The sequence below is a fragment of the Bombina bombina genome, chromosome 5, assembly GCF_027579735.1.
Source record: "Bombina bombina isolate aBomBom1 chromosome 5, aBomBom1.pri, whole genome shotgun sequence".
In the NCBI taxonomy this organism is placed as follows: domain Eukaryota; kingdom Metazoa; phylum Chordata; class Amphibia; order Anura; family Bombinatoridae; genus Bombina; species Bombina bombina.
Window position 1 is genome coordinate 615023548 of NC_069503.1, and position 12545 is coordinate 615036092.

Sequence of the window (12545 nt, forward strand, 5' to 3'; positions counted from 1 at the left end):
TTTTAACTAGGTCTAATAGCTATTAAATAGTTATTACCTATTTAATATCTACCTAGTTAAAATAATTACCCAATTACCTGTAAAATAAATCCTAACCTAAGTTACAAATACACCTACACTATCAATAAATTAAATAAACTACAAATATCTATCTAAAAATACAATTAAACTAAACTAAATTACAAAAACAAACACTAAATTACAAAAAATAAAAAAAAGATTACAAGATGTTTAAGCTAATTACACCTATTCTAAGCCCCCTAATAAAATAATAAAGCCCCCCAAAATAAAAAAAATTCCCTGCCCTATTCTAAATTAAAAAAAGTTCAAAGCTCTTTACCTTACCAGCCCTTAAAAGGGCCTTTTGTGGGGCATGCCCCAAAGAATTCAGCTCTTTTGCATTTAAAAACATATACAATACCCCCCCCATTACAACCCACCACCCACATACCCCTATTCTAAACCCACCCAAACCCCCCTTAAAAAAGCCTAACACTACCCCCCTGAAGATCTCCCTACCTTGTCTTCACCACACCGGGCCGAACTCCTCATCCGATTCGGGCGATGTCTTGCTCCAAGCGGCAAAGAAGAATTCTTCCTCCGGCGACGTCTTCCTCCAAGCGGCAAAGAAGAATTCTTCCTCCGGCGACGTCTTCCTCCAAGCGGCAGCAAAGTCTTCTTCCTTCCGGCAGCATCTTCCATGAAGCGGCATCTTCAATCTTTTTTCTTCGCTCCGCCACCGCGGAGCATCCATCCCGGCCGACGACTGAACGACGAATGAGGTACCTTTAAATGACGTCATCCAAGATGGCGTCCGCCGAATTCCGATTGGCTGATAGGATTCTATCAGCCAATCGGAATTAAGTTAGAAAAATCTGATTGGCTGATTGAATCAGCCAATCAGATTCAAGTTCAATCCGATTGGCTGAACCAAGATTTGCATTTCTGGACCAACACTTCCAGTTTGTGGCCCTTCCTTTTGGTCTGGTGACGGCCCTGAGAATCTTCCTGAAGGTTCTGGGGGCGCTGCTTGCAGTGGCCAGATCCAGGGGGATCAACTCAGGAAAGAGTTCCCTGGTTCCTAGCAACAGGGTGGAGTTCCTGGGCACGATAATAGACTCTATGTCCATGAAGATATTTCTCACAGATCAGCTGCGCAGGAAGCTTGCATCCACCTGTCTTGCCCTTCAGTCCTCCTCAAGCCCATCGGTGGTTCAATGTATGGAGGTGATAGGTCTCATGGTGTCAAGCATAAATAGCCCATTCACCAGATTCCACCTCAGATCTCTTCAATTGTGCATGTTGAGACAGTGGAATGGCGATCATTCAGATCTATCACAGCTGATATCCATAGATGCTCGGACTCGGAACTCCCTCTCTTGGTGGATTCGTCCGGAGCAACTGTCCATGGGGACATCCTTCTTGAGACTGTCCTGGGAGATTGTGACCACGGACGCCAGTCTGTCAGGATTGGGAGCTGTTTGGGGTGCCAGGATGGCACAAGGAAAGTGGTCCAGGGAGGAGTCTCTCCTTCCGATCAACATCCTAGAACTACAAGCAATCTACAATGCTCTGAAGGCTTGGCCTTCTCTGGGGTCGGTCAGTTTCATCATATTTTAGACTGACAACATTACCTTGGAGCCTAAACTTAGTCCTTAAGGTTTTGCAGAGGGTTCCGTTTGAACCTATGCATTCCATAGACATTATGGTTCTGTCCTGGAAGGTTCTCTTCCTGTTGGCTATTGCATTGGCACGCAGAGTATCTGAGCTAGCTGCCTTGCAATGTGACCTCCTTATCTGGTCTTTCATGTGGATAAAGCTGTACTGCGCACTGGGTTGGGGTTTCTCCCCAAGGTGGTGTCTAACCGTAACATCAGTCAGGAAATAATTGTTCCTTCTTTGAGTCCTAACCCTTCTTCTTCAAAGGAGAGGTTACTTCATAACCTGGATGTGGTTCGTGCCTTGAAGTTTTATCTTCAGGCTACCAAGGATTTCAGACAGTCTATATCTCTTTTTGTGGTGTATTCTGGGAAGCGCAAGGAGCAAAGGTCCTCTGCTACTTTTTGTCTTTTTGGTTGAGGAGTATGATTTGCTTGGCTTATGAGACAGCGGGACATAAGCCTCCTCAGAGGATCATGGCTCATTCAACTAGAGCTGTGGCTTCGTCTTGGGCCTTCAAGAATGAGGCCTCTATGGAGCAGATTTGTAAGGCGGCTACCTGGTCCTCCTTACACACTTTTACAAAGTCTTACAAGTTTGACATTTTTTCTTCTTCGGAAGCTGTTTTTTGTGAGAAAGGTTTTGCAGGCTGTGGTGCCCTCTGATTTTTACCCTCCCGGTTTCATTCAGTGTCCGCTAGAGCTTGGGTATATGTTCCCAACAGTAATGAATGAAGCTGTGGACTCTCCTCCCCTTTAGATGGAAAACATAAATTATGCTTACCTGATAATTTTATTTTCATTGAGGGGAAGAGATTCCATGGGTCCCGCACGAATCTCCGATGGGCGGACCTAAATGTAATACTCTTCTGGCACCATTTATACCCTGATATTTCTTCTACTGTTCCTGGTTCAGCATGTCCTCCTGCCTCCATCTTCCAATCCGGTCCTGTGATCATTGAGTGATACAAGCAGAAAGCACTTGCGCACTGACTCTGAATTAAATCAGGCGGCAAAACTCTCCAACACAAATGCTCTTTCACACTCACTCAGTTTTACTTACATATACTGTCACAAAATTCTCAATCACTATTTCTCTAACACTCTCAAAAAATACATTTGCTGATGAGACTGAGTGCTTAATACAATATACATTACATATACATATGACTTTAATGTACTTTTAAAAAAGTCCAACATAATTGGCCAAAAATGTATATGTTTAGCTAGTTTATAGTAAGATATTAGTTTATAGTAAGATATATTAAGTTATAGTAAGATATATCAGGACATATTATCTATAGCAGGGATGGCTAACTGGTGGCCCTTTGCTCTAGTCTTTATAGACCCTGGGAAAAAAGCAGAACAAAAAATTGTGCCTGCAACCTTAACTAAATCCCCTCCACTAGATATAGAATAGTCATAAATGTATATGCGGCCCTTAAGGCTTTATATACAGAATATTTACCTGTGACCCCTATGTTTTAGGAAGTTGGCCATCACTGATCTAGAGTAATAATACAGGGAGTGCAGAATTATTAGGCAAATTGTATTTTTGAGGATTAATTTTATTATTGAACAACAACCATGTTCTCAATGAACCCAAAAAACTCATTAATATCAAAGCTGAATATTTTTGGAAGTAGTTTTTAGTTTGTTTTTAGTTTTAGCTATTTTAGGGGGATATCTGTGTGTGCAGGTGACTATTACTGTGCATAATTATTAGGCAACTTAACAAAAAACAAATATATACCCATTTCAATTATTTATTTTTCCCAGTGAAACCAATATAACATCTCAACATTCACAAATATACATTTCTGACATTCAAAAACAAAACAAAAACAAATCAGTGACCAATATAGCCACCTTTCTTTGCAAGGACACTCAAAAGCCTGCCATCCATGGATTCTGTCAGTGTTTTGATCTGTTCACCATCAACATTGCGTGCAGCAGCAACCACAGCCTCCCAGACACTGTTCAGAGAGGTGTACTGTTTTCCCTCCTTGTAAATCTCACATTTGATGATGGACCACAGGTTCTCAATGGGGTTCAGATCAGGTGAACAAGGAGGCCATGTCATTAGATTTTCTTCTTTTATACCCTTTCTTGCCAGCCACGCTGTGGAGTACTTGGACGCGTGTGATAGAGCATTGTCCTGCATGAAAATCATGTTTTTCTTGAAGGATGCAGACTTCTTCCTGTACCACTGCTTGAAGAAGGTGTCTTCCAGAAACTGGCAGTAGGACTGGGAGTTGAGCTTGACTCCATCCTCAACCCGAAAAGGCCCCACAAGCTCATCTTTGATGATACCAGCCCAAACCAGTACTCCACCTCCACCTTGCTGGCGTCTGAGTCGGACTGGAGCTCTCTGCCCTTTACCAATCCAGCCACGGGCCCATCCATCTGGCCCATCAAGACTCACTCTCATTTCATCAGTCCATAAAACCTTAGAAAAATCAGTCTTGAGATATTTCTTGGCCCAGTCTTGACGTTTCAGCTTGTGTGTCTTGTTCAGTGGTGGTCGTCTTTCAGCCTTTCTTACCTTGGCCATGTCTCTGAGTATTGCACACCTTGTGCTTTTGGGCACTCCAGTGATGTTGCAGCTCTGAAATATGGCCAAACTGGTGGCAAGTGGCATCTTGGCAGCTGTACGCTTGACTTTTCTCAGTTCATGGGCAGTTATTTTGCGCCTTGGTTTTTCCACACGCTTCTTGCGACCCTGTTGACTATTTTGAATGAAACGCTTGATTGTTCGATGATCATGCTTCAGAAGCTTTGCAATTTTAAGAGTGCTGCATCCCTCTGCAAGATATCTCACTATTTTTTACTTTTCTGAGCCTGTCAAGTCCTTCTTTTGACCCATTTTGCCAAAGGAAAGGAAGTTGCCTAATAATTATGCACACCTGATATAGGGTGTTGATGTCATTAGACCACACCCCTTCTCATTACAGAGAGGCACATCACCTAATATGCTTAATTGGTAGTACGCTTTCGAGCCTATACAGCTTGGAGTAAGACAACATGCATAAAGAGGATGATGTGGTCAAAATACTCATTTGCCTAATAATTCTGCACTCCCTGTAGAGATCAGTATTTGATAATAGCTTGGCGCACCCTGCAAGCCTGTATGAAATGCTCATTGTGGAGATTAAAATATATCTCTGCATCTGTATTTGAAGTAGACAAAATATTTAAAAGTGCATGTTAACAAAATAATATAATTACATAATTTGTAAGAGTATTTTATTATTATATCAAGTTTCCTGCAAAAACTTAAAGGGACAGTCAAGTCCAAAAAAACTTTTATGTTTCAAATAGGGCATGTAATTTTAAACAATTTTCCAATTTACTTTTATCATTAATTTTGCTTTGTTCTTTTGGTATTCTTAGTTGAAAGCTAAACCTAGGAGGTTTATATGATAATTTCTAAGCCCTTGAAGGCCGCCTCTTATCACATGCTGTTTTAAATGCTTTTCAAAACAGGGGAGAGCTAGTTCATGTAAACCATATAGATAACACTGTGATCACACCCGTGGATTGTGACACTGCACTAATTGCTAAAATGAAAGTCAATAGATAATAAATAAAATGTAATGTGATCAAGGGGCTGTCAGTAGACATGTGCATGGCGAAAAAAATAGTTTCGGTTCGGTTAGGATCGATTCTGAATCTTTCAAAGTTCGGTTCGGATCGATTAGAATTCGAAAAATTTCGTATCGATTTGTTTCGGATTCATTTCGGATTTATTTGGATTCGAAGAAATTCAGCTGGATTCGGTTCGATTCTGTTCGATTCGGTTCGGAAATTCGGCAATTCGGTAAGTGTTAGGTGGGATTAGACTAGTATTATACTGTATATTAGGTGTTAACCTAACATACTGTATAATACTAGTGTAATCCCAATGGCCATCCGAATTTACGAATCGATTCGATTCGGTTCGATTCGGAAAATTCGGCAACATTTTAATTCTGAAATTCGGTTCGATCCGAATCGCCGAATTTGCCGAATTTCCGAATCGAAACGAACCGAATCGCACATGTCTAGCTGTCAGAAGATGCTTAGATACAAGTTAATTACAGAGGTAAAAAGTATATTAATATAACTGTGTTGGCTATGCAAAACTGGGGAATGGGTAATAAAGGGATTATCTATCTTTTAAAACATAAAAAATACTGGTGTTGACTGTCCCTTTAAAATCAGAGGCCTAGATTACAAGTGGATCACAAAAATGTTAGCATTATGGTTCGCTAATATTGCTGGAGCGCAATCAAAGCGCTTCCAGTTTTACTTCCATTTTACAAGGTAATAATAAAATATTGGTGCTCAAACAAAATCCTTGGGTGCGCTAAGATCTGGAAGTTGTATAGTGTGGGTGCACTAAATCCCTCACATAATAAACTTCTATGAGGATGCACTGAAAACTAATTTGGTCTATCGCTTGATGTCGATCCCTGAGTTGCGCTAAGCTGAAGTCTAACAGTAGAAATCTTCAATAAGATTTAAAATATGCTTTACTATATATATATATATATATATATATATATATATATATATATATATATATATATATATATATATATATATATAATTAATTGCAAAAAAATGTATTACCAGCGTTTAAAAGTGATATTGATAGTGCCCCACTTGTTATATAGGCCATAGCTAATATCTTGCAGCAGGTACACTGCTGAGCTCGTCCTAAGCAATACATTTTGGCTCCCAAGTGTCTATTTAACCCATTTGTTATTGGTTATATGGAGTTAATTGTATTTGTTCAATATTATAAAGCCTAACAAATAAAAGCATTATACTAATGTACTAACTTGTACCTTTAAGCTAGACAAATACTAAGACATTACTAACATTAAAAAATAAAACTTTTAGGGAAAAACAGTAAAGTATAAAGGCAGCACTATCCTTGTTCTTCCTATTTTCCACCAAAAATGAAATAATTAAAATACAGTGTCATTACTATTTAGTCCAACTTACACCAATGATCTTTTTTTGAAGTTAAGGAAACCACAAAGGAAGATATAAATAAAAGGAGAAGTTATGAAAGTGTAGGCTGTTTCCTGCCTGTGGTTTCTACATGCAGAGACGGATGTGATGTATTATCTGCAGTTGGTTAGCCCAGAACCTACTTGTCACCAAACCAAAATGTCTTTCTGCCAAGTTGAACCTCTTTCCTGTTGTTTACATACACAAGACACATTTTACTATTTTTTTATGAACTGAAAATAAGGTCATCATGGATTTTTTGGAATGAATCACACATAATAGCAAAAGCAATGTAGATCTATTCAGTCTCTTTTTGTTGTTTACTGCTTTTTATTGTGTTGAACATGTGTTTTTGTTGTAGATATGTACAGTGGTTTAGTATAGTAAAATAATCTTGCTGACTCATTATTTGCTGCCACCTCCACTAATCTATATTCTGCAGATCGGTAATGAGAAATTAATGTTTAAAAAAAGGTTTGTTGATTAGATATATGGAGAAATTGCAGAGAGATGTGGTAAAATGGTTAGGTAGAGAGGACTATTATGGGGAAAATGCAGATTTAACCTCTGTAACTTTATAAGATGCTCTTATGTTATGTAACACACTATATAGTTAGGTTTCTACAGGAAAAGCAAGTTGCACAGAAAAAGGCACTTGCACAAACACATTGGCCTCCATTATAATAAATGTGAGATCCCTTGCCAAATGTTTTGCATTAGTCTTATATGGGTTTTCAGGATTTAAACCCATTACAAAATTCTTGGCAATCCATTTATCAGACATTTATCTGATGCATTTGGTCCATGAATCCCACTCCTTGAATGGAGACAATTTTGAAATTCCAATCAGTCAGAATATATGTTTTATGTTGTTCCTCAGTGGAATGTTTTCACTTTTGAAATTTCACACCTTGAACTTGTTGAAAATATATTTTTAAGTTTCATATGGCTTTTTTTTTATTTTAAAGCCACAAGAAATACTTTGAGATTGTTAAACAAAATGTTTAATTGTGCATAGTGACAAAATGAACCTTGCAAGATATTAGTCCCTAATTGGCCACAGCAGAAATTCAATACATTTCTGACATGTTGCTGTAGACATCATAGGGCCCTTTGCCAAACCTAGCCAATCAGGTAAATGGTACACTCTGACTGTGGTTAACTATGCTACTCGGTACCCTGAAGTGACATTGTCATCCATTACTGCTAAGATGGTAGCCTTAGAGACCCTCAAAGTGATCTTTACTCGAGTAGGTTTCCCAGGGGAGATCCTCTCAGACTGTTGCACTCAGTTTTTCTTGGACCTCCTTCCACAAATTTGGGGGTTGGGTGGGGTCCAAGCCATCCGGACCTCTCCATATCATCCCCAGAGGAATGGGCTCTTCAAGAGCTTTAACCACACATTAAAAAGTATAATTAGAGCATTCATAGATACTGAACCAGATTGAGAAAGTTACTTACCAAAATTACTCTTCACCTACTGAGAGATAGCACAGGAGTCTCCTTATTCAAACTCCTGTATGGGCATAAAGTGCGACGGCCCCTAGACCTTCTCATTGAGTATTGGGAAGAGAGTTTATCACCAGCAGAAACTGATATTCCTCCCTATGTGCTAGAACTAAGGGAAACACTAGCCACACTAACTCGTTTGACTGAGGATAATTTAAAAGCTGTTCAGACATGTCAGAAGGTGTAATGGCAGGATTTAACAAGATCTATTTTTACAGAAAACAACAATTAATATATATATATAAATATATATGGCATGTAACATAAACCTTATGTATAGGTGTGTAGCTCAGAACAGTAAATAATAAATCATAACTAGATAAATAATTCACTGAAAAGAGCATTTATTATACTGACATGAGTTTTAAAGGTTAAAATCATTTAACTCCGGGGGGCGGAGCCGACCAAGGAAGAGCATGGTCGCAAAGTTTTAGAGCTCCGATAGTGATCAGCCAGATAGGGGCCCAACCTGGGGGAAAATCTTATGCAATTAAGCTAAAGGGCATCAAAACGAATCCTGACTAGAACAGGAGGCAAGCGACCACAGTGACAGTCGTGTCATCAGGCAGAAATGCCCTTTTATCTGTAGCGGCAGAGAACGGGGCCTAGCTGGGAACAGAAAAGCCTACCTAAAGTTGGAACAACAGAGCTGCAGGCGGACAACGCATGGCGACAAGCTGGACATAAGCGGTGCACGATCACTCTCGCTAAGCAAGGCGACACAAGACGCCATAAAGACCCACAGAACCTGAGCGCACAAAGCTTGGAACACAGGGTGCACCATAACGGTTCCTGCAAAGACGCCATAAGAGGTACGTCACCTACACACTACGCTGAAACAGAACAGAGTGCCTTACATAAACATCCCTGAAGTACAACCTAAGACTTTATCTGAACATAATACAGCTTGACAAGGCTACAGAACAAGCCAAAAGAGAACCCCAAACACGCTATACCACAAAATAATTGCAGTCACGCTATCATGGCGGCCAGGAATAAAAACAAAAACGACAAACAAAAACCGGCAACCCCAGGAGCAGGGAAACTTAACTCAAATTGACTGACACAGGGGGAGATTTAGAACCACCATATACTCACACTGAAGTCGATATGCAAGAGAGAACACAGTCTTCAGATGGAAGCAATTCACCCATAACAAAAGCGGACCTCTGCTACTAAACAAGATTTGACCACATTTATGTTACAGGTTAACAAAGCCATTAAAGATGGATTGGCAGACATCAAGAGAGACATAAATGCACTGGGAAATAGAGTACAACAATTAGAGGAACAGACAGAGGAAACAGTCATGACGACAGACACAATGGCCTTAGAATTGCAGCAACAAAATTCCACTATTCTTCAGCTGCAGGCACAACTTGAAGATTTAGACAATAGAGGCCAGCACCAAAATCTCCGTATCAGAGGGGTGCCAGAAAAAATTCTCCCTGCACAACTGCAATCTTATGCTCAGAATTTGTTCCGGTTTCTGCTGGAATCAGGCAATAACGACACAGTCACTATAGACAGAATACATAGAGCCCTTAGGGCGAAGCCTTCAGACACAGCACCACCACGGGACATTGTCCTTTGTTGCCACAAGTTTACAGATAAGGAGAGGATTCTACAAGCAGCAAGGAAAAGGCCATCCATTACATTCGGCGAGGACAGGCTTCAAATATATGCAGATCTAAGCCCAATGACACTTGCAAAACGCAAAGAGGCACGATACCTCACTCTGCATCTGACTGAGCTAGGGATCCCATACAGATGGGGCTTCCCTTTTTCAATAAAAGTGGTCAAGGACGATAAAACGTATGTATATAAAGAACCTGAGGATATTGACCAATTCTGCAAACACCTGGAAATCCCTCAACCTTCCTTGCCAAAATTACGGGACAACAAAGATGAACAAAGAGCAACTCTCCCACCGCACCCTCAACGTCCAAAATGGGTGACAATACCCAAGAAAAGGAAAAATGGTCAGGTGGCAGGTGATAGTGAAGAGAACGCAGAAACATAGACCACCTGATAAGATCTGGACACTTTTTTTTTTGGGTGAAAACCAATGGACACTCTTATGTGGTATAGTATAGCACAGCCTAGTCAGAGAAAGATACACGGGACATATTCCAATATCCCCAAACAAAGCCCTTATTACCACCCCCTCCCCCGGGGGGCTGGCCGTCTGGTAGATTACTGGCAAATTTACTGCCTTTCAACCCCTTACCCCCTTTCTCGACTTTTCTCCTTCCGCCTTTTCTTGTTCCCACTTTTCCCCCCTCTCACTTTCCTCCAGAACTTCCCTATAACAGGGAACTCAAACACCTAATAACGTTAGTGAAGGGCTGTGGGCCGGGCGGTTGGGAGGAGTTCGGGAACTAGCAATGATGATTGGTAAAATGTTAACATTATTTTTCTACTTGTTTATAAATGTTAATTTTCTTGTATTTTTTTTTAAGTTCGTCTGCTGCGACTCTTCAGGGCAATACTCACCCTCTCCTCATAAGGAACATCTGGATACTGATCAGGTACTCTCTCTCATTTCAAAACACTACACAGGTCTGGTACAGGACATGGTTTGTAAACATAGGATAAGATATGATATCATTAAACAAATGCGCAAGTATAACCTAGTATATATAGATGGCTGACCCAGTTATATCAATTATCACGCAAAACACAAAGGGACTCAACTCACCTACCAAACGTTCTATAGCCCTTAGAACCTTCAGGAAACATAAAGATTCCATTATTTTCATACAGGAAACTCACTTTTTAGCTTCAGCAGCTCCAACATTCAAATCCAGAGATCACCCAGTAGGGTATTTTAACTCACACACTGCGGCCAAAAGAAATGGGGTGGGAATCCTTTTTCACCGAAACATACATTTCACTCTACTGAATAAGGCCTCAGACAAAGAAGGGCGTATAATGATTCTCGTGGGAACACTGTTCAACAGACCAGTGACTTTAGTAAATGTATATGCGCCAAACAGTGGCAGACACAAATTTTACCAACACTTATCAAAGTTAGTCACAACACACAGGAAAGGCATGTTAATACTAGGAGGTGATTTGAATGTAGCGCTAGATACAGCATTGGACACCTTTACAGGCAGGGCTACACCTGGATCTAGACCGCCTAATGCAGTATATAATTGCTTTGCACAGCTAAGTACACTTGATGTATGGCGCATACAACACCCAAGACAAAAAAACTACACCTTCTTCTCTCACCCATGGTCTATATATACACGAATAGACTACATAATGGTAGATAGAAACCACATGTCCTTAGTAAGAGATTCAGATATACTACCGACCCCTTGGTCGGACCATTCAGCCGTCCTAGTAACCCTACAGTGGCCGCACCACCCAGTCACCCCTTTTATATGGAGGATGGATGACTCATTATTGAGACACCCAGCCACATTGGAAGCCCTGACTAAATCACTAAAAGAATATTTTCGCCATAATGCGACACAAGACATAACACCTGCCACTTTGTGGGAAGCCCACAAAGCGGTATTACGTGGAGAGTGCATTAAACACACAGCATACAGACGAAAAACTTACAATGACAGGACTAACATGCTGACGGAAAAGATGAGACAATTAGAAATAACCCATAAAAATAACCCAAAGGACTCAACATCCTTCAAACAACTAACAGAAACCATAAAGTAACTAAATGCAGTCTTAACTAAAGAGGCACAGAGGAAAGCCCTTGGAATTAAAAAGATGTATTATTATGAAGGAAATAGGACAGGAGCGCTACTTGCTAAAATGTTAAGAAACCAAAAGGTATCGTCACAAATACACAAACTAGTAACAACAGAGGGAGTGGAGGTCGTAGATAGCAAACACATAGCTAACCATTTTGGCTCTTACTACGAAGCACTCTATAACTTAGACACTAACAACACTGCCGAACACCAAGAACACATGAAAGAATACATTAGACAAGCAAACTTACCACAGCTGCCGAATGTTAACAGGGAGGAACTGGAATCACCCATCACTATAACAGAGATCCTAACAGCAATCCAACATTTACCGTCAGGTAAAAGCCCTGGGCCGGATGGTTTTACTAATTCATACTATAAAGCATTCAAACATATACTAGCTCCACATCTACTAAAATTGTTCCAAGCACTGGATGATAATCATCACCTCCCACGCGAAATGCTATTAGCGCATATATCAGTTATACCTAAGCCCAACAAACCACTCACCGAACCAAGCAGCTACAGACCTATATCCCTCCTAAACTCCGATATCAAGATATTAGGCAAAATACTAGCCAACCGGATAAATAAAGTATTATTACAACTCATTCATTCAGACCAAGTGGGATTTGTCCCGGGGAGGGAA